A 25,768-nucleotide genomic window follows, 5' to 3' on the forward strand; every position below is an offset into this window, starting at 1 on the left:
TTCTCTTTCTGAAGATTCATCACTTATGTATAAAAATGCGTTGGATTTATGGGCATTGATCTTGTAACCTGCTACTTTACTGAAATCACTTATGAGTTCTAAGAGTTTTCTGGTGGAATTTCCAGGTTCCTCTAAATATATAATCATGTCATCAGCGAACAGGGATAGTTTGAGTTCTTCTTTTCCAATTCGTATCCCTTTAATTTCTTTGGTTTGTCTAATTGCTCTGGCCAGAGTCTCAAGAACGATGTTGAATAGAAGTGGTGAAAGAGGGCATCCCTGCCTTGTTCCAGTTTTTAGGGGGAATGCTTTCAGTTTTTCACCATTTAGAATGATATTAGCCATGGGCTTAGCATAAATGGCCTTTACAATATTAAGGAATGTTCCCACTATCCCTATTTTTTCTAGTGTTTTGAGCATGAAGGGGTGCTGTATTTTATCAAATGCTTTTTCTGCATCTATTGAAATAATCATGTGATTCTTGACTTTAAGTCTATTAATATGGTGAATTACGTTTATTGATTTCCTGATGTTGAACCAACCTTGCATCCCTGGGATGAAACCCACTTGATCATGGTGCACTATCTTTTTAATATGTTTTTGTATGCGATTTGCTAAAATTTTGTTGAGAATTTTTGCGTCGATGTTCATTAAGGATATTGGTCTGAAATTTTCTTTCCTTGATGAGTCTCTGTCTGGTTTAGGTATCAGTGTGATATTGGCTTCATAGAATGAGTTTGGGAGGGTTCCCTCCTCTTCTATTTTATGGAATACTTTGAGAAGTATTGGAATGAGCTCTTCCTTAAAGGTTTTGTAGAACTCGGCTGAGAACCCATCTGGTCCCGGACTTTTCTTTGTTGGTAGGCTTTTGATGACTTCTTCTATTTCAGTACTTGAAATTGGTCTATTTAAATTGTTTATGTCCTCCTCATTCAGTTTAGGCAATTCATATGTCTCTAGAAACCTGTTGATGTCTTCGAAATTTTCTATTTTGTTGGAATATAGATTTTCAAAATAGCTTCTAATTATGTTTTGTATTTCCATCCTGTCTGTAGTGATATTTCCTTGTTCATTCCGAATTTTAGTGATTTGGGTTTTCTCTCGTCTTCTCTTTGTTAGTGTGGCTAAAGGTTTATCAATTTTGTTTATTTTTTCGAAGAACCAACTATTTATTTTGTCAATTTTTTGTATTGTTTCTTTTGTTTCAATTTCATTGATTTCAGCTCTGAGTTTAACAATTTCCTGTCTTCTACTACTTTTGGTGCTGTTCTGTTCTTCTTTTTCTAAGGCTTTGAGCTGTAGTGTTAGGTTGTTTATTTGTTCAGTTTTACTTCTTTTATTAAATGCGCTCCATGAAATAAATTTCCCTCTAAGTTCTGCTTTCATAGTGTCCCAGAGGTTTTGATATGATGTTTCTTTGTTCTCATTTACCTCTAAGAATTTTTTAATTTCCTTCCTAATATCTTCTGTTATCCATTCATCATATAATAGCATATTGTTCAATCTCCAGATGTTGGAATAGTTTCTGTGTTTTACTCTTTCATTTATTTCTAACTTCAATCCATTATGATCTGATAGAATACATGCTAGTGTCTCTATCTTCTTGTATTTGCTAACATTAGCTTTGTGGCATAATATATGGTCTATTTTAGAGAAGGATCCATGTGCTGCTGAGAAGAAAGTGTATTCACTCTTGGTTGGATGGAATATTCTATAAATGTCCGTTAAGTCTAAATTATTGATTGTGTTGTTGAGATCTATGGTTTCTTTGCTCAATTTTTGTCTGGAAGATCTGTCCAGTGGTGAGAGCGGCGTGTTAAAATCACCTAGTATTATTGTGTTGTGGTCTATTTGGTTTCTGAAATTGAGAAGGATTTGTTTGACATACATAGATGAGCCACTGTTTGGGGCATAGATGTTTATGATTGTTATATCTTGCTGATTTATGCTTCCCTTAAGCAGTATGAAATGACCTTCTTCATCCCTTCTGACTAACTTTGGCTTGAAGTCCACATTATCGGAAATGAGGATGGATACTCCAGCTTTTTTGCTGAGTCCATGTGCATGGTATGTTTTTCCCCATCCTTTCACCTTTAATCTATGGGTATCTTTTTCTATGAGGTGAGTCTCTTGCAGGCAACATATTGTTGGATCTTTCTTTTTAATCCAGTCTGTCAGTCTGTGTCTTTTGATTGATGAATTCAGGCCATTAACGTTCAGGGTTATTATAGAGAAATGATTTGGTTTCCCGGTCATTTGGTTCATTTTTAAAATTTTGTTTATTTATTTGTTTGACACAACTTGTTTCCTCCTTTATTTGACAATTCCTTTAGGATAATTCCTCCCTTTGCTGATTTGCTTCTTTGTTTTTCATCTCTTCCTCATGGAATATTTTGTTGAGAATGTTCTGTAATGCTGGCTTTCTTTTTGTAAATTCTTTTAGCTTTTGTTTATCATGGAAGGATTTTATTTCATCGTCAAATTTGAAGGTAAGTTTTGCTGGGTATAAGATTCTTGGTTGGCATCCATTTTCTTTCAGGGCTTGAAAAATGTTGTTCCAGGACCTTCTAGCTTTTAGGGTCTGGATTGAAAAATCTGCTGATATGCGTATTGGTTTCCCCCTGAATGTAATTTGGTTCTTTTCTCTCACAGCCTTTAAAATTCTGTCTTTATTTTGTATGTTAGGTATTTTCATTATAATGTGCCTTGGTGTGGGTCTGTTGTAATTTTGTGTATTTGGAGTCCTGTAAGCCTCTTGAACTTGATTTTCCATTTCATTCTTCAGATTTGGGAAATTTTCTGATATTATTTCATTGAATAGGTTGTTCATTCCTTTGGCTTGTTTCTCTAGGCCTTCCTCAATCCCAATAATTCTTAAATTTGGCCTTTTCATGATATCCCATAGTTCTTGTAGATTCTGTTCATGATTTCTTACCATCTTCTCTGTTTGTTCAGCTTTGTTTTCAAGATTAAATATTTTGTCTTCAATGTCTGAGGTTCTGTCTTCCAGGTGTTCTATCCTATTGGATATGCTTTCTATGGAGTTCTTAATTTGGTTTATTGTTTCCTTCATGTCAAGGATTTCTGTTTGGTTTTTTTTTCAATATCTCTAACTCTTTATTGAAATGATCTTTTGCTTCCTGTATTTGCTCTTTTAACTGTCGATTGGTGCGATCAATCAATGCTTGCATTTGCTCTTTCATCTCATCATTCAATGCTTGCATTTGCTCTTTCATCTCCTCGTTTGCTTCTCTGATCATTTTAATTATGTACATTCTGAACTCCTTTTCTGTCATTTCTTCTGCCATGCTGTCATTGGGTTTTATTGATGTAACATCTAGATTTGTTTGCAGCATTTTCTTTCCTTGTTTTCTCATGTTGTTCAGATATCAGTGGACCGCTGAGATATTGCAGATTTCCTCTGTTGATTTACAATTACCCTGAAGATTTCTATATATATATCCCCTCTTAGCCTTCAGTAGGCTGAAGTCTTGGAGGAGGTTGATAATGCGGTGCTCCACAAGGAAGCTGCCTCTCTAGGAGTGGTGGCCTTCAGGTGGGGTATATTCCCTGCTAGTGGGCAGAGGTGCCTCCACTTGTTGACCAATGGTCATCCAAAGGGGACCTAGGCTGTGGGCTGAGGCAAGGCCTGTTTGGGCCTGAGTCTCTGGTTTTACCGTCCTTGTGGGAAACCTCACCCAGCAGGGAAGACTCACCCGGTGGGGAGGTCTCGCTGGTCAGTTTCCTCCTAGAGGTTCCCCTCAATTTACAGCTACTGCCTGGGCTGGGCTGCCTTCCTCTGCAAAGTTTCCAGGGGCCCGGCCCTACCTCCTGGGCCTGGGAGCCTCACCCTTCGCAGATGAATCTCCTTAGGCTGCCCCTCCTCAGAGAATTTGCCCACAGGCCTGGAACCTTCGCTCCGCCCTAAGCCTGTCTCTGTGCGGCTCTTCCACCCAGAAGCCTCCTAGATCCTGGGACCCTGCTCTGCACCTAATCGCCTGGCTGCGTGGCCCCTCCTCTGAGCAGCCACCTGTGGCCCCGAACAATCGCTCTGAGTCCCAGAGACCCGCCACAGGCCTCTTCCTCCAGACAGCCGCCCAGTATGCCGGTGCGGTCACTAGGAGTCCAAGAAACTCACTTCGTGCCTCCTCCTCCCACCAACCACCCGTAGCCCGGGGCAATCAATCACTCCGAGTCGAAGTGACCCTCCCCGTTCCTCCTCCTTCTCCAGATAACCCCCCGGGTGTTCAGGAGCAGTCCCTCTGAGTGGCTCTGAATCCACGTGACCCGCTGCACGGGTCCTCTGGGCACCGCCCGGAGCTCTGGTGTGGCCCCTCAAGACCAAGCGTCCCACCACGCTTCTCCTCCAGGCAGCCCCCCTGTGTTTAGGAGCTGTCACTTTAAGACCAAACAACTCACCACTCGCCTTCTCCTCTGAGCAGCCGCCTGGAGCGCTAATGCAGTCACTGCGAGTCCAAAGGACCCGCCGCGCTCCTTCTCCTCCTTCTCCTACTCCTCCGGGCAGGCCCCAGGGTTCAGAAGTGGTCAGGGTCCAAACAGCTCGCCACGCAGCCCCTTCTCTGGCAATCGCCTGTAGTTCCCGTATAGTCACCCGAATCCAAGCAGCTGCTCCTCTTCCTCCTTGTCCTCAGGGCAGGCCCCGGTGTTCAGAAGCGTCGTTCTGAATCCAAACAGCTCGCCGCGCGGCTTCTCCTCTGGCAACCGCCTGCAGCTCTGGCGCAGTCTCTCCGAATCCAAGAGGCCACGCTCCTCTCCTCCTCCTCAGGGCAGGCCCCGGTGTCCTGAGTCCACACAGTTCTCCCCGCCACTCCTCCCCCGGGCAGCCGCCGGAGCCCCAGTGGCTGCTCCGAGTCCCAGCGCTGTGCCGAACGGCCTCCTCTATGGCGCTCCAGCGGGGGGAGGGGCGTCTCGCCGGCAGTTCTACTTCACAAAGTTTCCTGCGTTCCGGGACCCCCGTCCCATCCGGGATGCCCCCCCAGGGGGTGAGAGTCACCCGGCTGCTTTGAGTTGGTCCCAAGCGTCTCAATATCTCCTCTCTTGAATCCTGAGTTCTGGAGCAACACGTAATGCAGCCACCCTTAGGCCGCCATCTTGAAACGCCGAATCAAAAGGAAGGTTTTTATTCATGGAATAGCTGCCATATTTGTTTAGCTTATGTACTTACTAAATGGGATCATGTTGTATAACCAAAATATAAAAAGGAAAAACTACTCAGGTCATCACTTCTTACAACAAAATAAGTAAAATAAAGTAAAACTAAGCTAACATATGATCATATGTTCAATATTTGTTAATTTCAGGCATTATTTTGTTACACACAGAGTCAGTTATTTAATTTTTACATTAGTCTTTGGGTTAGGATAGAAACTACAAAGAATAGCAAGTTTAAAAAATGTGCCCAGTTCACACAGCTCACAAATTATAACCCCAGAATATGAATCTGGGAAGTATAGTTTAAATGTTTTTGTACTTAATCATCATGATAAATTGCATTTTCACTTAAAAAAATTCTATACTAAGACATTTTAAAAAATTATTCTGTATACCTATTGCATTACACAGGAAATATTTTAAAAGTGCTTTAACAAGCAGTAAAAATTATACAAAGATGTGACCAAAGTTTTTTTATGAAGTGAATTTATACTATAGTCCAGTTATTATTTTAAAAACACGAACTAATTGATTTAATGTTTGAGACAATTCGCAATCTAAATCATATATCACCTAGAATTAATTTTGCTGTATATAATCACAGAAAATGTTTTTAATTAGCTACATATACTTTAGGATCTTTCTTTTGAGATTTAGAACTGTACTGCAAGCAAGGGCCCCTATTGAGACCTTCCAGGTATTTTTTTATGAGCAAGATATTGGTGCCTAAAAATGCTACTTTGCCACTCAGAAAATGTAGGAAATTGAGGAATTTTCTAGATGAAGAAAGTTCTATATTTTTAAAAAATGTAACCATTAGAACATACAGTAATTCTAAATATGTATTTTCAAAAGAGTGTGAATATTTTTGTTGGGGAGCTATTTATATATCCATTGCTATAGAAGTATTGGACATTTTATATAATTATAATTATGTAGATTCCTATTAAATATAATATAAATACACAGGAATCTTGCAATGATTCTTCAAAATTTATAAAAATTTCACAACTTACAAAAATTACTTTTTATAACAATTCCTAATTCTATAGCTATCAAATTGATTAAGCATTTACAGGTTAATGTTGTATAATTACCTAATGCTGGAACTTTTTCCATCATAGACCTAAATTGCTATAACTGTTTCTTAAATACTAAAGACAATTTTTTAGTAATCTTTAATAGTTGAATGCTTATAAAGTCTTTAGGGAACATCTTATATTTTAAGATATGAAAACAATATTTTTCTACCCAAACCCAGCCCAAAGTATGAAAGAAAAACTAATGCCACCCAAATAGTAACTTAAAACCAAGTTTTTATGGTATATATAGAAACTCATGTAAGAAAGAAAAAAAAGTATTCTCAATTCTGAAGAAGAGTTGATAAGTAAGTTAAAAACACTATCTCTATTAGCAGAATCTGAAAGAGAAGCTAAGGAGTGGGTCAGGCATCTGGGCAGCCTTAAAAATTGTATTTATACTAGACACATTCTTCCCTTCCTCTAGACACTAGGAAGTAGAGTCTTACCCACCCACACACCCAACACTGTGAGTTTAATTGACTTCGTCAGCCTCATGTCATATTTATTGATGTGAGAGATTAAAAACAAAATACCTTTTTGTAATTTATTATTATCTCTATGGAGCCATATTGGGTTAGGTTACTCATTCTCCCACATATCTAATTGCATATATTTATTTGTAAGTGATCTGAAGAGGCTTGTGAAGGACCGTGGGCCCTGGGAAAGAGACTGGAACCTGTCATTGCAGAAAAAAAAAAAAAAATGTATAATACCTTGCGGATAGACTTGGGAGCCCAAAATACAACAGAGCCCCTGTAAGAGAATCCAGCATATGAGAGGAAGAAGTATGAATGGATAACTGAAGTAAGCAGATAGGAGCACTGAGAGAGAGAGGAGTCCTCTTTTCAGATCCTGCACTACTGCCACAATTGGAGCAGAAAGCAGTCTTAACCCCAGCAATGAGTGGGCTCCCCTGGCTAGGTGTGTGAAGGAACTTTACAATGCTTTGGACTCTGAGTAATTCCCCCAGGAGATCCCACCATAAATGAGAAAAGAAAAGAAAGGGAGAGGAAAGGAAGGGGGAAAGAAGGAGGAGGAGGAGAAGGAGAAGGGAAAACATTCACCAGCCAGTATTACAAATTAGTTGGCCAATGAGTCTCCAGTGTAAGGGACACTAGAACATCTTGGAAGCAGAAGACAGGAGCAGGATGGTGGAGCCCTCTACCTTTAGGTATGGCGCCATCAAAATGACACCCTGAATTGTTTCATGCATGCACATACATACAAATTCCTTCTAAATCTCTAGACATTTACCACAAAGAACTAAGTGAACAAGTAAAACTTAAACCTAGAGATTTGAGTATATTAGTGTTAATATAACTTCTATTTATGCCCTTAGACTGATGGGATCTGTAACATTCAAATATGCATATATGCTGTTTTAATGTCAGCAAAGTACCACCAACATACATTCTATTTCAATAAGTGGCAGCCCCATTCATCTATTCAAACCAGAAATTGTGGTTACTCTCTTAATTCCTCTGTATTCCTCATGTCTCATGCCATCCTAAGTCTTATTTATTCTACCTCTTAAACTTCTCAAACTCTGTCCTCTTCGCCACATTCCCAACATCAACACCCACATTGAAGTTTCCATGATCTCTAGTATAGACTCTCATGAAATTCTGCTCATTTTGTGTCCTTCCATCTCCTCTTATTTCCAGTCAATCTTTTTTTCAGTGCTGTTGTATTAATCATTTTAAGCTGTATTTGAAATCATAATCTTAATTAAGGACCTTTTATGGTTTCTCATCTGTATATGAAGATGAAAATCTTTATAAGTGGCAATTTCAGGCTCTGCCTTCTTCGTCTGTCTTGAGGGAGACTTTCTACCCACATAGACAAGAATAAATTTTATTGTATCAAACTCTCTAAGTAACTTTGTTTTTATCCTTTATGACTATATCAAATAAATAATGAATAATTTATATCAAAATATATGCGCTTATTACTCATTTAATGTCTTCCCTAAATTGTATACTGCTCCTAAATCTAGTTTCTACCTGTGTTTATCCCCAAATATAACCACAGTCTCTATGAAAATGCCTATACTTATGAGGTAGAAGAGAAATATTTACCATATAAACAAAAAACAAATTGTATGAATAGTTGTGAATCTCCCTTAAGTACCCACTACCATAGGGATTTGCTCCCATCCAATGCATTTGTACTTTCCAGAAGGGAAAAAAAGTTTTATTAAATAGATTTTTTAAAAATGTTGAAGTAGATTTTATATCCTTTCTAGGAAAATTCATTTGAATATTCACACCTTCTTCTCCTGCCAACATGTTTCAAAGTCACACACTGAGAAAATTCTGAGAACAGCTGGCTAGCATATTTCTTGATTTTTTTAACTTACATAGGAAATAAGTAAAGATATAGTCATGATCTGGCCTGTACATTGGTCTTCTCAAATAAGAGTACTTGAGTAGCCAACACTTTTAGTTGAATTTGCTTAAAAGAAGCTAGCACATGATAAATTCTAGAAAATCTCCTGATGTGAAGGTTTAATGCTGTTAGGAGACCTTGGTCCTCCCATTCTTCATTAAACAAGTCTGAACTAAGGCTGTGCAAAAAGCCATTGAGTCAGTGGACCCTGACAACCATTTGAAAAAGTGGAGTTTGTGTTCAAACGCTAATACCATACTCTCAATTCCTTTGTTGTTATTGCTAATCAGGGCAATTTAAAAGACAAGAACAAATAAGAAACAAGACACTATTTAAGTAGATCTTTCAAGCTTACAGCAAAATCTAATCACTACACCTAATTATGAAGAAAGGGAAATCACAAAAGATATACGTCAAGTATATTAAGAATAATTCAATAAGGATATTAAGTTAAACAAGTGGATACCATCTTAATGGTACTATTTGAAGAGATGTAAACAAATAAAACATCTGAAAAGAGGAAGGCAGTGATTTCTGACACCTTTACACTGTCTAACATAAGAACAAATGGTTCTTTATATAATCAGGTCTAAAAGAAATAATCTTAAACTACTAAAATTAAGATATCATTTGTATCAGATTTCTAGGGTTGCCATAGCAAAATACCACTGACTGGATGGCTTAAAAAACTGAAATTTATTTCCTCACATTTCTTAAGGAAAGAAACACAGGTAAAATTGCTAACAGGATTAGTTTCTTCTGAGGATCTCTATTCTTGGCTTGTAGAAGGCCATCTGTGTATTTACATGGTCAACTTTCTGTGTTTATGTTTCCAGTCTTTTCTTTTTGTAAGGACACCAGCCACAGTGGATTAGGTCCTACTCTTGTGTCCTCATTTCATATTAGTCCTCTCTTATCTTTAGTTTTGTTTTCTACTATTTTAGTTATTTATGGTCAAATGTGATACAAAAATATTGAATAGACAATTCCAGAAATAAACAATTCAAAAGTTCTAAACTGTTCACTATTTTGAGTACCATGATAAAATCTCACACCATCCTACTCCATTCCCAACCCATTATGTGACTCATCCCATTGCCTGACGTATCCATGCAGTATATGCTACCCACCTGTTACTCACGTAGTAGCCATCTTGTTTGTGAGGCCAATTGTTGTGATATCACAGTACTTGTGTTCAAGTAACCCTTATGTAGCACCCTAACACTACATTACATTGTCTACATCATTCACCTCACTTTATCTCATCATTTAGACATTCTACCATTTTACATCATCACAAGGAAAAGAGGTTGCGTATAGTAGAATAAGATATTTCACGAGAGACTATAAGTTATAAAATAGAACTTTTATTACGTTATCATTGTTTTATTTTATTATCATTGTTAAACTATTACGATACCAGATTTAAAATTGAACTTTATTGTAAGTATGTATGTATAGAAAAAAACAGCATATATGGTTCAATACTGTCTGTGATTTTAGACAACCAATGAGGGTCTTAAAACGTATTTCCCATGGATCAGAGGGGAATATGCTACCTTTTTAAATATGGTGCCTATCTTCAAATACATTTACATTCTGAAGTACTGAGGGTTAGGCATTTAACACGAATTTTAGAGACACAACTCAGCCCATGACATTGTTTGTTTAAAAAAAAAAAAAAAAACAAGGAAAGAAAAGAAAAATATCTCATATTTTCCTTCCGCTTCCTATTTTTTTTAAGTTAATACAAAATTGGCATACTCTAAAAACTCACATTTTAAAAATGCATTTATATATTTCACAGAACCTTTTGAGACTGAAGGCTGCATATATTTGCTTCCAAAGGAAGTTTGTGTTTTCTTTTTCATTTTTCTTTGCATTCAATTATTTTGAGCATGGTTTAAAGTCTCCCAGATATCATTGTTATTGGTATCTTTAATTTGATGACAAATTGGTTTAAAAAAAAAAAAAGAAAGAAAAAGGAAAAAAGTTCAGTGATAATACTGAAGTATAATGAGCTGGCCATGTGGCATCAAGAAGAATCAATTCCTTAGAGATGAGACAATTTTGACTTCATAGTCCAAAGTCCTTAGTAAGAATATAACTTTGCTTTTCGAGTCTTCAAGAGAATATACAGAATTTAGAAGAAAAGGGCTCAAAGAGTTTCTTAAGTGTTGGCTTAAAAAAATAGCCTTCAGAAAATAATTTGAAGAATTTAATTGAGACACTGGATAAAATATATATTATATTATATTACATTATATATATTATATTATAATTATATATCATATTATATATACAATGTATGTATTTATACACTGGATAAAAATACATTATCTGAGAGGATAATGTATATTTTTAGCAGTTGAGTAGAATGTTTAGATGCTTATCAAATTTCACTATGAATCATTCCATTTTCTGCCTTTAATTTCTTACCTCTTCAACCCTCTGGCTTATTTAAACCTTGGAATTCAAATACATGAGCTCATTTTCCAGCTCAATCATCAATTGTTTAAATGATAGTGGGACAAGTTTAAGAAACTGTCCATCCCCTCACCAGCCTTCCATTGAGGAAACTGGTACCAGCGTCACTTTCCCCCAAGCAGAAGTATGACGAGTCACCTACTGGCAATAAAAGTGGAGCTGAACACAAATGCCATTAAGAAATAGTCTTATAATGGTGGGTCAACATGGTTGGTCATTATCTTGTCAATTAAAACACCTCTGTTAAAATAGTTTAGAGATTTCCTGCTGTCCTGAATGATAACCCTTGCCTTTTTCGTAAAAAAAAAAAAAAGTAATGGACACTTTCTCCAACAGAAAATCATACACACTATAACACTCAGACATACATATACATACCTGGGTGAGATTTATATGGTCACGGAAGATAAATATTCAGCCTATGTGAATGTAATCCTTTAAAAGAAAATAAGGATATAAACATCTATACGTTAAAAAACCTTAAAAAGTTGCCTAGTTTTAAAAATGAAAGATAATCTTTGTGTTTACCACTTTGTTTTATGAACCACACTCTTTCTATACCCAATGATACTTTGCAGAATTAATTTTCTACCAAGTAAGTTGCTCTTACTAGGAAATTAGTAAGCCAACTCATAACATTTTGAAAGTAAAATGTATTATTGTAATTAAATAAAATTGTCTTTTTCTTAGTCTAGAAACAAGCTATTACATATCAGCATGCCAATTAATATTTCTTTGTGTTTTTCTGCAGGCTGTTGGTGCCCATGTGAGAATAAAGAAGTGCACTTAAATCAGTGCTATTTTCCTTGATGGCTCCATTGATCCAAAAGCCCATTGAAGACAATAATATTTTGTCTTTTGCAGAAATGCTGCACTTAGATTAACTCCACAGGAAAATACAGAAAATAAAAGAAAAAAATCTGGCTCAAATAGCTCAGTTACTTTCAAACCCCTAGCTTGATTTATTTTAAAATATATTAGAAGTTTTGCTAGTCTTTAAAATGGATTTTACTCATTGTGGAGCATACTTATAATAGTGGAATAATGCATCAAGAATCGATGACTTCTCTGGTTGATATTTGAGTTTCTTCCCTTTTTTGAAATATTAATTTCCTTTCGTTTTGTGTCAACAGGATTCCTTTAAAACATAAATACAATAGTTCCACAGTACCCCTGGATAGGACATCACAATGAACCAATTCTGAAGCATTACTTCCTTGATTGCCAAGACTAGTCTGATTACTCTAGAGCCCTTCCTTCATTTTCAGGGTAGACACAAAAGCTTCTCTGTGTGAGATACCAGTTAAAGCAGCAGGCATTTTCTCTGATCTAACTAATCACTACTGCAGCATGAAAATAGGGGAAAAGAGAAATTATCATTCAGAAACATTTTCTTCCTAGAAGAGTCTTGATCTTTATTCTTCTGAAGCTCTATCTCACCAAAACAAAACAAAAAACAAACAGGTCAAGAATCTCACTTATTAAGATGTCTCTCACTTGGACATCTGGGTCATAGGATTAAACACATCCCATTGTGTTATCCTTGGAGAAAAGAGGGCAATAAAGCATTATGGCCCTGAAGTGCCCCTCACCCTTCCTGAACAGTTAGCCACATTAAGGGAACAATGAGAGCAAGTCTGAACTGGAATACTCAGATACATACTGTCTTAAAGAACAGTGGCTTCCTCTCATCAGAAGATCATACATCATATTGGGAATTGGGGCAAATTTCTGCCATCTGTAGAAATTTGCTTTCTTGCATGCCTCTGCTTTCTTGCTTTCTTGCATGCCTGCCAAGATCCTTGGGGTGCTGGTCATACAGTGGAAAAAATCAAGTTAAGCTGATGCTGCTTCTGTAACCTAACTATAAAACCAACCTCCTGGTAGTAACTGGTGCAGAATACAGCATTTTGGAGAGGGAAGTGCTCCTCTAGCTGGCTCACTCTGGACAAAGCTTCAAGAGAGACAGAGGCACTACTTTCTGGAGAAGCACGAGAGGCACCATATGAAACAGATGTGAATATGAAATGGCTGTGCATCTCTCCAACCCATCACCACTGGCTTTTTCCTATAAATATTTCTCAGTAAACTTTGTATCTCACATGCCATGTCCAAATGTCTTCTTTGATCTCATGTTAATCTATCCAAATGCCCTAACACAACTGGGCTCTGGACGTTCTCCACTCTTGTTCTTTAGGAAAGTTCTTACTTTTTCTGTCTTAGTGTCCTAAGTTGAAAAGCACCTTTCAAAATTGATATGAGAATTAAATATAATTAGCTTTTGGATGCATTTAGCAAATAAGAGCTCTCAAAATAAAAACTAGATCTTTTTTCAATACCTTTGCTACTTTGGTATTTCATCTTTACATAAAGTGTTCAAATATACAAAATAAAATAAAAAGTACAAGAGCTCCAACAACTACAGTACTGTCACTGCAATATTTGCTTTCTAGAAAGTCCTTAGAATATGGTTAGATGATCAGTAAAAACGGTACATACCTCTTATCCTACACAGACAGTAGAGAACACCTGAGATTAGAGGAATGAAACTAAAGATATAAATAAAATAAAGGGGTCTTCAAAATCCTGTCATACCTGGCAGGCATGAGTGGTAAGACAGAAATCACACCATCCTGAATTCCAAAGTCTCACAATCTGATTAATTTAACCTTTAACTACCTCAACACTGTACATGTACTGATGCCATCAGGGTAATGAATGACTGGTAAAGTGACTTGTTCCTTATTACTGCAATTTTTTTCTTGGAATGTATAACATAAAGTGACGGATGACAAATCAATGATCTATCCTGTTCTTGGCTACCATTAACAACCAGTTTGCTTTTTTCTTTTAAACTCTAAAACCAGACAACTCAGATACCTCAGATGCCATTCTGGGAACACTTATTCCAAGCAACTGAAATTTCATGTTTCTTCCCCAGATGACCATTCTTATCTGGGTTCAAATAAATTCTTTGTTCACATCTTCAGTGTACTTCAATTTGACTTTTAGGCTGATAAGACTGAAGAGAACATCACAAGTCAAAGAAGAACAGAATGTAGCAGAAAGGAAATTGGAAATTGGGTATGGACCAATATTAATGTTATCAGCCATGATGAAAAGGAAAGAGCTGTTCATTTAAAAAAAAAAAAAAACTAGAACCACAGCATTACTCTTTCTCACATGTTGAGTTATATATTTCAATTTTTCTATGCTTTTTTAAAAAAAATCAGACTTTTGCTTTCTTTCTTTATAATTTTTTTCCTTTTCCTCATCTTCTTTAATTTGCCCACCAGATGCTGTATAAGGTACTGGACAACTACTACTATGGAATTATGAAGATTCTTAGAGGTGACTTCAGTACAATAAAGACAATAGGTATTTAAATCAATCTTCTTAGTGGAAACATACAAAGTGTGTCCAACTTCTTGCCTTAGTGCTAATTTCGAATTAATTTACTCTCTTTCTAAAGTCTGTTTTTAACAGCAAATCTGATTTAATTGTGGTCAAATTAGAGAACAGGCCCAAGGTGATTTATTCAATCATCCAGAGATTTCTACCCTAGTGCTCAGTTAAATATTAAAATTGACTAAGCCTGTCAAGACAACTATTACAGCTCCACAAACGAACCCTTAGGATTTCTTTCCACATGCTGAGGAATACAATTAAGTTGTCAGTGACATCATCTCCACCCTCAGCAACTGTCCCATACCCCAGTGGGGCTCCCACACGGGTGACTTGGGATTCTGTGTTCCATTCGTACAAGATATTGCTGCTTTCATTAGGCTATATAATCTGTAGTAGATGGTGAGGAGGTTTTGAAAACAGTTATAGAATTCAACATTTTGCATCCTTGCTACATTCTGGTTTGTGTGTTCAGCGGTGTTTAAAATAGGTTATGTAGTTTTTTAAAGTCAAATGCTAAAAAAAGAAAAAAGAAAAGTGAAATATTATTGACGAGTACCTTTCCAGTATTTTTACATCTTATAAAAAGAAAACTGAAAATCTCAAATAGTGATTGGCAAACTTCCATAAATTTAGGCCAAAGGGCAAATAATTTCAGTTTTTTTCTGGTCATATAATCTCTGGTCAACTATTCAACTCTGCCTGTATAGCACAAATGCAGCCACGGGCACAATGTAAAAGAATGACTAGGCTGTGTTCCACTCTAACTTTACTTATGGACCCTGAAACTTGAATTTCACACATTTTGATGTGTCATACAAATTCATTTTTTTTTAATTCAACCATTTAAAAATTTTCTAACCCCACTTACCTTAAACAAGAACATGGGGCAGGCCAGATTTGACCCACTGACCATAGTTAGCCAACCCTGACCTAAGAGAGAAGGCACTGGCCCAATCTGATCTAAAGGAGAAGTCCCTGGTCCAATCTGAGCCATCACATGGCCTTCTGCATGAATAGCCATACTTAGTGAAGAGTACAGGTACACAGGCACCAGGGTCATCACTAATCACCTCATTTTTGTACTACCACGTATTACTCATGTAGCTCTTTATCCCTAGAATCTTCTCTACACCTTCATCAGTTCAAACTCAGTTTGTACCCAGTTTTTAAGAGCCATATTAAATACCACCTTTTCTGTATATCCTTCTATATACAGAAAAAAGAGCTCTCTCCTGTGTCTTCCAAAACCACCTGGCATTTCAGTGAGGATATGTTGTGCTCAAGATATGCAGAAGCCGTGTAGTTACTAACCCCTCTGGAAAGGAAACAAAAGTGAGACCAGAGATAACCAGCTCACCAAAGTGAGGAAAGTGGTGCAGGACATGAGCTTTATATGGACACCAACCAATCAGTAGAAACTGAACCGAAGCCAAAATATTCCACAGGTGTTATAGGTTTAGGACTATCTCAGTTGGTCTGGAATTTTAATCTGTAAGGAATGACAGTATAGTACTAGATTCATTCCAAGGCTGCAATTGGAGAGTCAATGAGGCTGTAGTTCCAGAGGTTTTGCTCTTACTGTAGAGTGAGGAAAGGTTATGCAGACACTACATCCTATAAGGAGCTATTTTATTAAGACTGAGGTTACAGCAGGGTCCCTGGCCACCTATGATAGTATCTATAGCAACTACAACAGCAGTAATAATAATAATAAATGGCTAGTAGTCTTGAGAAATTACATCATGCCTGACATTATATTAGGTGTTTTATATGTGTCAGCTCACTTAGTCCTAAAAACAATCCTATGGCCAACGTGTTATTATTATCCCAGATATATAAGTGAGGAAACATACTTCTGGAGTTTAAGTTTGATCCCAAAAGACAGTGTTAGTGTGCAGGAAAAGGGACTTCAATCCAAGTATCCCTATAATTCAGTGGAACCAACCAGATAAATCAACACAGGGAATATAAATGACAACTAGGGATATGGTTTATCTCTGATTCACCGGTTTCCAGAAGTAGCTAGAGTAAAAATTTTCAAGATGACATGGAAGAACATCCATCTTGTGAGTTCCTTTTAATCTTGGGTATGAGTCTTAATCATAAACCCCACTGGTAAGAAAGACTGGAATGACCGCCAACTGAGAATGGCTTAGAAATTTTACCAAACAGGGTCCTTAAGTTTGTCTAGTAGAAAATGTGCTATGCAAAGACAAGGAAACAAGACAGGAATTTACAGAAGAGATACAAGATGGAAAGTAAATATTATAGGATGTTTTTCAAATATCTGGTTTATATGATTAGATGGATAGTAGAAACTTTCAAATGGAAAGGAATAATGAATAGTTTTAAATTCACAAAAGATGCCAAATAATACAATGACTGAAAACATTAACTGAATTTAAATTAGAAAGTCACTGGTCACCTTGACTTACACGTTTAATAAAATGGGAAGGTCAGAAACTAGAAATCAGGGGACTGAAGGCAGAAATGCTGAATAGACAACACCCTTAGAAAGGAGTCACAAGAATGATCCTGCCTACCTAGACCACCAGACAATGTAACATTTCCTCAAGTGGACACCGTTTTATAAAGTAAATGAGAGCTCCCTAAAGTGTTTAAAAATATAGAAAATCTTTGAGCACATGTAAACTAACTCTTCTTCAACCTTGAGATCTCAATTCAGACATCGGTTCTTGGGAAGACTTTGCTAAGACCTACACTTGCAACCCTGGGGGGAGCCTCTCCAATGTGTAATCACTGCATCCTGTGACTTGCAAATCGTATACTGTACATATTTTTCAATATTTACTGAAGAATCCAGTTTGCCCTTTCGTCTGATTCTTGAGGATAATAACATTAATCACTTCTTAGGGTTGCTGAAAAAATACTGCTTGACCCAAGCAAACACCACATCAATGCCTGTTTCTGTTATTATCTCATCATTATTGTCATAATTACTACATGAGTTTAGGCTACCCAAGTAAGAGAAGGGACTGTGTTTTATCTACATTACCTAGAGTAAGTATGAGTTTTCAATATTTATTAAATCAATAAATAGTTGTATAAACATATGTTCTAATTATCAATTGGTCAATAAATATTATATAGATTTTGAAGTCGATTTTTTTAGATTATCTTCTACTTTCCCAAAAGTAAGATCAATAGTTACACACGAGATAGAAAAGAACAATATTTCTCACCAGAACTATAAAAATGCCTAAATGCCCTGAATATCCAATTATAAAATAGGCAGGAGAAAATGTAGTCATCAAAACATTTAAAATTATGCTACTAGAATTTATGTAATTGTGGGAAAGCTTCTTTCACAAAGCAGAATTTCCAAGACACTTTCTGTCAAAAGGTAGGTGGTTTTGTGAATATCTTCAGACATGAACTCTCTGATGAGCATTTTGTAATGTTTATCAAAACCTATAAATATTCAACAATTACTATTCTAGAAATATCCTAAATAATAATAATATGAACAAATGTTTGCCTTTTAAAGTGGGTTTTGTAATATTTTAAGACAGTAACAATCTGAAAGCCCACAATGGGAGATTAGCTAAATAAATTATTCTACATTTTTACAATAAAACACACTGAACAGCTACTTAAATTGATATATACTTATTCATTTATATTTATTATAATGAAAGGTATTCATGATATGATAGGTTACAAAACAATATACAGAGCAGAGTGCCATTTTTCCACTTTTGAGGGAGTAGAAATAATAAGGGGAAAAATTAACAAATTGTAGTATGCAAATGCAACAGCAGGCAGTCTTTCTCCAGTACTCAATTCCCCTTTGCTATCTGGTTCTGTCCTTTTTCCTTAAACTTACAGTGATTTTCCTCACTATTGTCATAATCTTCATTTAGAAACAACACCATTTTTCACGGTTTGAAGAAAGCTGCACAGCTGATGTTCCTGGTCCAGTATTTATCATGCATGAACATGGCGTCATGTTTTTAGAACAAGGTCTAGCCTCCTTGGCATGGTGCTGGAACATTAAAGCTATGGCTTCTCATTATCTACCTCTGCAGGCCATTTCTCATGGCTCCTGTCTCACTCCACAATTTTACTTCTAGCTTGAAAATAGCTTCAAGCCAAACTATTTTCACATTTTCTAAGCCTACCATGTTCGCTCCTCTACATCTTTGCACATGCTGCTTTATCTAGTGAAAGTAAACTTGTCTCCTCAACTGGTTGCTATTCATCTTTTGCAGAGATAAAATCATTGCTGTCTAAAATCAAAACCAGCTATCAACTCTTCTGTTAATGCACACATTCATTTTGGTGGCAGGCTATAGTTCCACATTTAAGAAATGGATAAGGAACAGTAGAAGGCAGAAAGTTCAAGGTTACTGTCAGCTTTTCATGAAACTAAACAAGAGTAAAAGTCAACAAAGCAATGATATTTAGGTTAACTGAGCATGTTGGTGAGCCTTTAGGTAGGCAAAAGAATGCCTTATTTTAGAAGGGGATTAAGAGTTCAATTGTTTTGTGTAATATCAAATTTTTATTTAGAAGTAGTAAGGCTGTACAGAAAGTGAAGAAGCAAGGAGGAATCTTGAGAGAAAAATGGAGATGATCACTTTGCAGAGGGCCAGGCCTGTGAGGAGTCTCTTCAGTGAGAAATTGCCATGACATAGTGGACAGAATACAAATTTTGGGGGCCCATCTGAGATATCCTTTGAAAATCAAGTGCAAGTGCATGCACCCCAACTTCTGTGAGCATTGGCTGTTACCAACACACAGCTATACACTTCTGATAATTATTTCCTGTTTTCCACAGGAGTCACCTAATCCAGAATGCCTGAGAGCTTACACCCTCTCTCCAAGAGGTAGCCTGCAGCCTGTAATTGAATGACACAAGGGTGTGAAAACTTGTCTTCTTGTCCTTATCAGAGACAATACTCCAGAGAACTCATGCAGGATCAGGTGAACTCAGGATTTTGCCTGGTGTTTACCCTTGTCCAGGCCTGCTTTCTTCATTGACTTACAGGTTCCACTCAACCATTCCCTCAGTAAATCACTGCCCAGGAATTCTTGTCTGAGGATCTATTCCTAAGGAACCCAGTCCAGAATAGTAATGTAGAACTTTTCAAGATCAATAATGTGCAACAATAAACTTTCATGTATTTTTATTGCAGAGATGAAAATTCTTTCACTGGGTTTATCTTCTGAAAATTGTGCTGTATAGATATCCATCAAAACATATCTGACAACAAAAAAATGTAGGATTTCAGGGGAAATCAAGATAGGTGACTGAGATTCACATGGGTTTTGACACAAAGTAAAGGAAAAAAAACAGCTAAAATGAGATAGACCATTAACTGGAGTAAGGATCTCAGAAACAAACCAACAAAAAGCATTAGAATATAATAACTGGAAAAACATAGAAATAATAAAAAAGGATAAATTACTTACAGAAAATGGGAATGAAGTTGATTCTACCCCATATCCTTTGGATCACCTCAGTTTGGTGTAACTGGTTCCCAAAACAATGACAGCATATGCCTGTTTTATTCCTCCTAGGGGCTTTCTCCAATAGCAGAAGAGAATATGCCAGGGTACACAGGTGCAGCTGAGAAGTTCATGGGAGATACAACTCCAGGAACAACCATCAACCAATAAGGGATGGGGACTCATGGATAAATTCAATGATTTCCCTGACCAATGGAATCAAAGAGTCACCAATGGGACTGAGTCTCAAATTATATATCGTAATTCATTTATCCCCATATTGCCTGCCCTGTGCCATTTTCCCCATTCCCTCACTTATGCTTCCTGGGATTAAGTTCCAAAGTATTACTTATACCCAAGTTCCATAACCAGGTCTGCTTTTGAAGGATCCCAAGCTTAGTTAGGAATCAGGCCAATTTTATTTAAATATGCATTTCTTTGAAGATTTAATTCGAATGTCACTTTTCTGGGAAGATTTCTCTGTCCCACTCTCACCCCAACCTGTTCTTCCAAACTCCTTGCATAACACTCATATATTAGAATAATTGGCATCTATGTATGTGTTCTTTCAAGGATTGTGAGCTCCTTGAAGTTAAAAGCAGTGTTTTCTATCTCTTAATATCTCCCATACCAAAAGCAGTGCCCTTGAAGTTAGAAGCAGTGTTTTCTATCTCTTACCAATAACAGTGCCCTTGAAGTTAGAAGCAGTATTTTCTCTTAATATCGCCACTACCAATAGTAGTGCCCTTACTTTTCATGAATGCACCAATAAGAATCATCTCTTCTCTTAAAACAACTCAAGCCAAAAAGAGGAAGGTGAGATCTCATTGTATCAAATAACGAGGCAATCAGCAGATGAATATGCAGGCTTATTTTCATTCAGGACTCAAATCATGATACTGAAAAGTATATTCTTCATCTCTGTTTCTCCAGATCTGCTTCCTTGAATTGACTCCATTTCTATATGATTGCAAAATTACTAGAGTAGCAAGTCACTAGTCCTCTAAGGTTCAGATCCAACAAGAAAAACCAAGAGCCTTTATCCCAGCATACCCATAAACAGCATCCTTGCATCTCTTTAACTCTCAGGGGATCACAAGACCATCCCTAAACAATCGCCACTGCCATAGGAATGCACCAGATCTAAATCATTTGCTTTATTCTCAACCTGGAGGAAGGAACAGCCCCACTAAAGCAAAGGAATAAAAAAGGAGGAGATGTATTTCCTGATAGATAACCAGAGAGTTGTTAGTAGGAGAGAAATTATGGTATCCTAGAAAGAAAATGATATCTATTTTTCTACATGAACAAATAATCAATTATAACTTGCTTTAAAACCGTGGCAAGCAAATACCATGTTTGCATTTTTATTTATATCACTTTTCAAAACAATATGTACAAACAAGTGGACTAAAAGAATCATTTTAATCTGAAATTTCTTCTGTCTTTCTTGATTGGGGCTTTTTGCTTTTTATTTTGGATTTTGTTTATTTCCTCAGTGCATCGGTCTGCTTGATTGGATAGGGAAATTTGTTCTAATAAAAACTTGCTTAATACGTGGAACTATAGCAACATATTTAAATTTACTTTTATGGAAAGACTAGGTTCAGCCTTCAGGGAATAGATCTGCCCCATTAACTAGAGCTCTCATTGACTTCAAATAAGGAGAAAACTGATGTTCTGCGAATGCGTTAACAGGTCCTGAAAGAACTGGGCACAGTTTAATGCTTATAACAAATACAAGAGATTATGATGTGAAAATGTGCCAAGAGAAATTCAAGACTTCCTCTATGTGTATTTCAGCAGGCTACAATTAGAGCATTGAAGAAATTAGTATTGTACTTAAAGTGGAAAATAAAATCTCACTTCATTTCTACTCCCCTTACTTAAATTTCCAAATTAAATGGAAAATTCTCTTTGAACTAACTTGTAAACAACTACATCCCAATTTCATGAAATTCTGGGGTTTATAGAGGGGAAATGGAATAGGTATTTGATTATTTTTAAATAGATCTTATAAAGCGTTTCCCCCAGAAATAAAATATCTCTTTAAATACAAAGATGTCTAGTATATTTTAAGTTATATGTTATTTTTCATAAATATATCCCTTTAGAAATGTATACCAAAATACCCAAAAGTGAGGGTAATGAAAGAAAACTTAGATGTTTTATGAGTTTTACTCATGTCTCCTTTTTCTTCACCCTGTAAGTGCTGGTAAGCCCTCCCACACATTCCTGGAGTGCAAAGCTGGGTCTGGCACTTTTTGATTCCATATGCTTCTATGCACTAAAAATCAGAAAGGATGGGGCTTTATCATCTCCTGCATAAATTAGGAGTGTGATTTGCCAATACAACTGGGCATTAGTCCAACTGTCTTGAAAAATTAAGAAAAGAGAAGGAGGTGTGTGTGTGTATGTGTGTGTGTGTGTATTTTAACATGGAAAGAGAAGACACAAGTTCAAATGAAATGGAATAACTTAGCACTCAAATCCTAAGTACTGAAGAATCTGTGGTTTTGTGGGAGGACAAGAAAGAGAGTCCCTTGGAATAAATGAAAGCAAAGTCTGAGGACCATAATAATGAAATGGTCTATATCTTGTTGTGGATATTGCCAAATTTTAAATGCAAGTTTCCTGATCACAGAGCAGGGAAGGATATGAGAAGTGAAAGGAGGAGTTACACAATATCACGCTCTCCTTGACTTTGTATCCCCAAATACCTTACCTAGGTAGATACAATAAAACTTAGGTAATCTCCCCAAATAAAAAGTTGAAATACCTGGTAAAATAGAAGAACTAGATATGAAGCAAGAAAGAACTCAAAGTTACAGTGACAGAGGCAAAAGTATCTCTACTGAATTGTTTAGTATACTTCAGTGGAAGTTACTCCAATTTTCAATTCTTCATTCATGGACCTGGAAATCCTAGCTTTGGGAGAAGCAGCCATACGTTGGTCACTGATTCAGAATGTATGGCTGTATCCTGAATAATATCATCCCAGACCACAAAGTGTTACTTACCACCCATCTGGTGCTATAGCTGAGTATTCAAAAAATCATTTCACCTATCTCTCAGGTCAGCTACTCCAGATGATGGGAAACTTGATAAGACCAGTAATTTCCATAAGCATGAGCCAATGCCATATTTTACTAGCTGTAAAATCAGTTCCTGTTTCAAAAGTAATGATGTGTAAACTATCATGGCACAAAACAAGGCACCCAAAAGTTCATGGACAATGGTTTTAGAAGTATTTGATCAGGGGAAAAAAAAAAAAAAAAAAACCTCATACCCACAATATCTATCCCAGTCAAAAAAAAAAAAAAAAAAACACTCTTTTCCATGATGGCATGATAAAAGTCATCCTATGTAATCAGTCTGCCAATAGGTCACGGACTGGTCCCTGGGAGAATAAAGCCTTGTTTGACTTCTCCTAATGACAGATTGGACACTATTATAGTCTGATTCTGGGTTGTCTCCCAAAGGCTAATGTGTTTAAGGTTTCGTCCCCACTGCAGCAATGTTCAGAGGGAGGCCTTTAGGAAAATGACTGCATCTTGAGGGTTCTGACCTCATCAATGGATTAATCCATTGATAGATTCCTAATTTGATGGCATTATTAGAAGGTGATGGAAACTGTAGGAAATTGGGCCCAGCGTGAGGAAGTGGGTCACTGGGGGAATGCCCTGGAAGGGCATATTTTGTCCTGTCCCTTCTTTGCTCTCTTTTTTTTTCTCTCTCTGCTTTCCAGCTGCCATGAGGTGTGCAGCTTTTCCCTATCACACCCTTCTGCTATAATGTTTCTAACTAGCCACAGGCCTAAAAGCAATGAAGTCTGATCATGACTGAACCCTCTGAAACAGCAAGACAAAATAAATCTTTCCTCTTTGAAGTTGTTTTTTTCTCAGGTATCTTGTCACAACAATGAACAGCTGACTAACATAGGCACTCAGTAACATGTTTAACCAGACTGGCCTTAGGTAAGCAGAAGTTCATTTTGCTGAAACAAACACTATTCTATTCATGGCACCGATTGGGCCAAAAGAAGGTGACTGGTGAATGACATTCAAAAAACAAGTGATCTCACCCTCAGTTATTGAGAAACACAAATATCTTCACAACTTGCCCAATTGGAGATGATCATCCATATATGATTTCTGTAGATCTTCTTGTCACCAATGTTTAAATCATGTTCCTTCTAAACCAAACCATTAGTCATTTTAGGTAGTGTCAACTTATCATGCAGAACCTTACAAAAAAAAATCTAAAGATTTTCTTCCTCAGTAGATGGGTCAAAAGGAACCTCAGCTAAGGCCAAAAATATGGGTTAAAGATAGAACGAGATGTATAAGAAGTAGGCACCAAGAATCTATTTAATTGAGATGAAACTTACTATGCCTTCAGATGTGCTCAAGCCTGATCTTGTATATAGCACTACCATTTGGTGGTGGAATAAAGCTCTGCATATCTAAATTTATAACTTAATGGGTCAATTGACACCTAGTTCATGATGGGCAGATCAGCTTGCATGACAATTTGGTGATATATGGTAATAGTTCAAGCTATCCTGGGATTTAGTAGCAACAAGAAATCTTTTAAAAAGAGACATGGATATGAAGGACATAACTCAACATATTCCAAACTACAAGGTCCTGATAAAAATCTTATAAAACTGCCAGGCATGGTGGAGCATGCCTATAATCCCAGTGGCTCAGGAGGCTGAGGCAGGAAGATTGCAAGTTGAAAGCCAGCCTCAGCAACTTAGCAAGAAGACCCTAAGCAACTTAGCAAGACTGTCTCAAAATAAAAAATAAAAAGTACTAGGGTTGTTGCTCAGTGGTTGAACACCTGGGTTCAATTCCTGGTAGCAAAAACAAAACAACAACAAAAAAGAAAAACAACTTTTTTTTTTTAACAAAACTTTTTTCTGTCACACATATTTTAAGCATTTCAAACATTTCAAATGTTATTATATCTCCTGCATCAAATGACTCCAACCTGAATCTTCTTCTGGACCCTCCTCAAAATTGGAGATTTTCAAGTCAGTCTATCATGAAATAAATGTTAACTTTACAAGCTAAATGATCCCAAGATGCACTGAGATTTTTTTCTCCATGATAGGAGGGGCCAGATAGAGCAACTTGTCCTTTACCTTTGAAAGACATAGCTTGATACTTTCTAGACCATTGTAGCCTTATACAATTTATCCAAGGTACAGTCCTTGTTAATTTTTATGATTTTATGTACTATCCTTTGGCATACACATGTGCTAGCAAAGTATCACTAATTGTTACTATCATTGTTTACTAGTAACAGTCATCATATAAATAGTGGAACAACTAGATATTCTATGAATTGCAAATTAATTAAGGACTCAGCAGACTGAATTATATGGATAGCTAAAAAGTTGTTATAGCTTGAAAATAGGAAAGAAAAGATCTATGCTAGCCAGGTAGAATGAAAGTTAACCCTTTTATGTGGTCTCATGATAGGATTAAAATATATATCCACTAAATTAATAACTGTATAGCAGGGAATATTTTGATGTACTCCAGTGAAGAAACCACATCTGAGATAGCTGCTACAATTTAATTTGCCATCTGATTCAAGTCATTTTCCAACATCTATCTTCTGCACAGACCAAATAGGTAAGTTGAATGGGGATTTATTAGAAATCATCATTTCTATTTTCTTAAGTTTTGATGGTGGCACTAATATTGAAACCCATCCAAGAATGAGGCATTGCCTTTAGTTTACTATTT

At 36.7% G+C, this 25,768-nt stretch overlaps 1 long non-coding RNA gene across 1 annotated transcript in view; it reads right to left on the reverse strand.

Annotated features, from left to right (window-relative positions):
• Positions 1–11,505: 11,505 nt before the first annotated feature.
• LOC306663595 overlaps positions 11,506–25,768 on the reverse strand; it is a 404,268-nt gene continuing 390,005 nt past the window's right edge. Inside the window, exons 7-8 of the long non-coding RNA XR_013764472.1 lie at positions 12,793–12,939; positions 11,506–11,564 (exon numbers count right to left, since the gene is read on the reverse strand). This is a non-coding gene — a long non-coding RNA (uncharacterized lncRNA). The remainder of the gene's footprint in view (positions 11,565–12,792; positions 12,940–25,768) is intronic.

This window comes from Sciurus vulgaris, assembly GCF_902686455.1.
Source record: "Sciurus vulgaris genome assembly, chromosome: 1".
Classification (NCBI taxonomy): domain Eukaryota; kingdom Metazoa; phylum Chordata; class Mammalia; order Rodentia; family Sciuridae; genus Sciurus; species Sciurus vulgaris.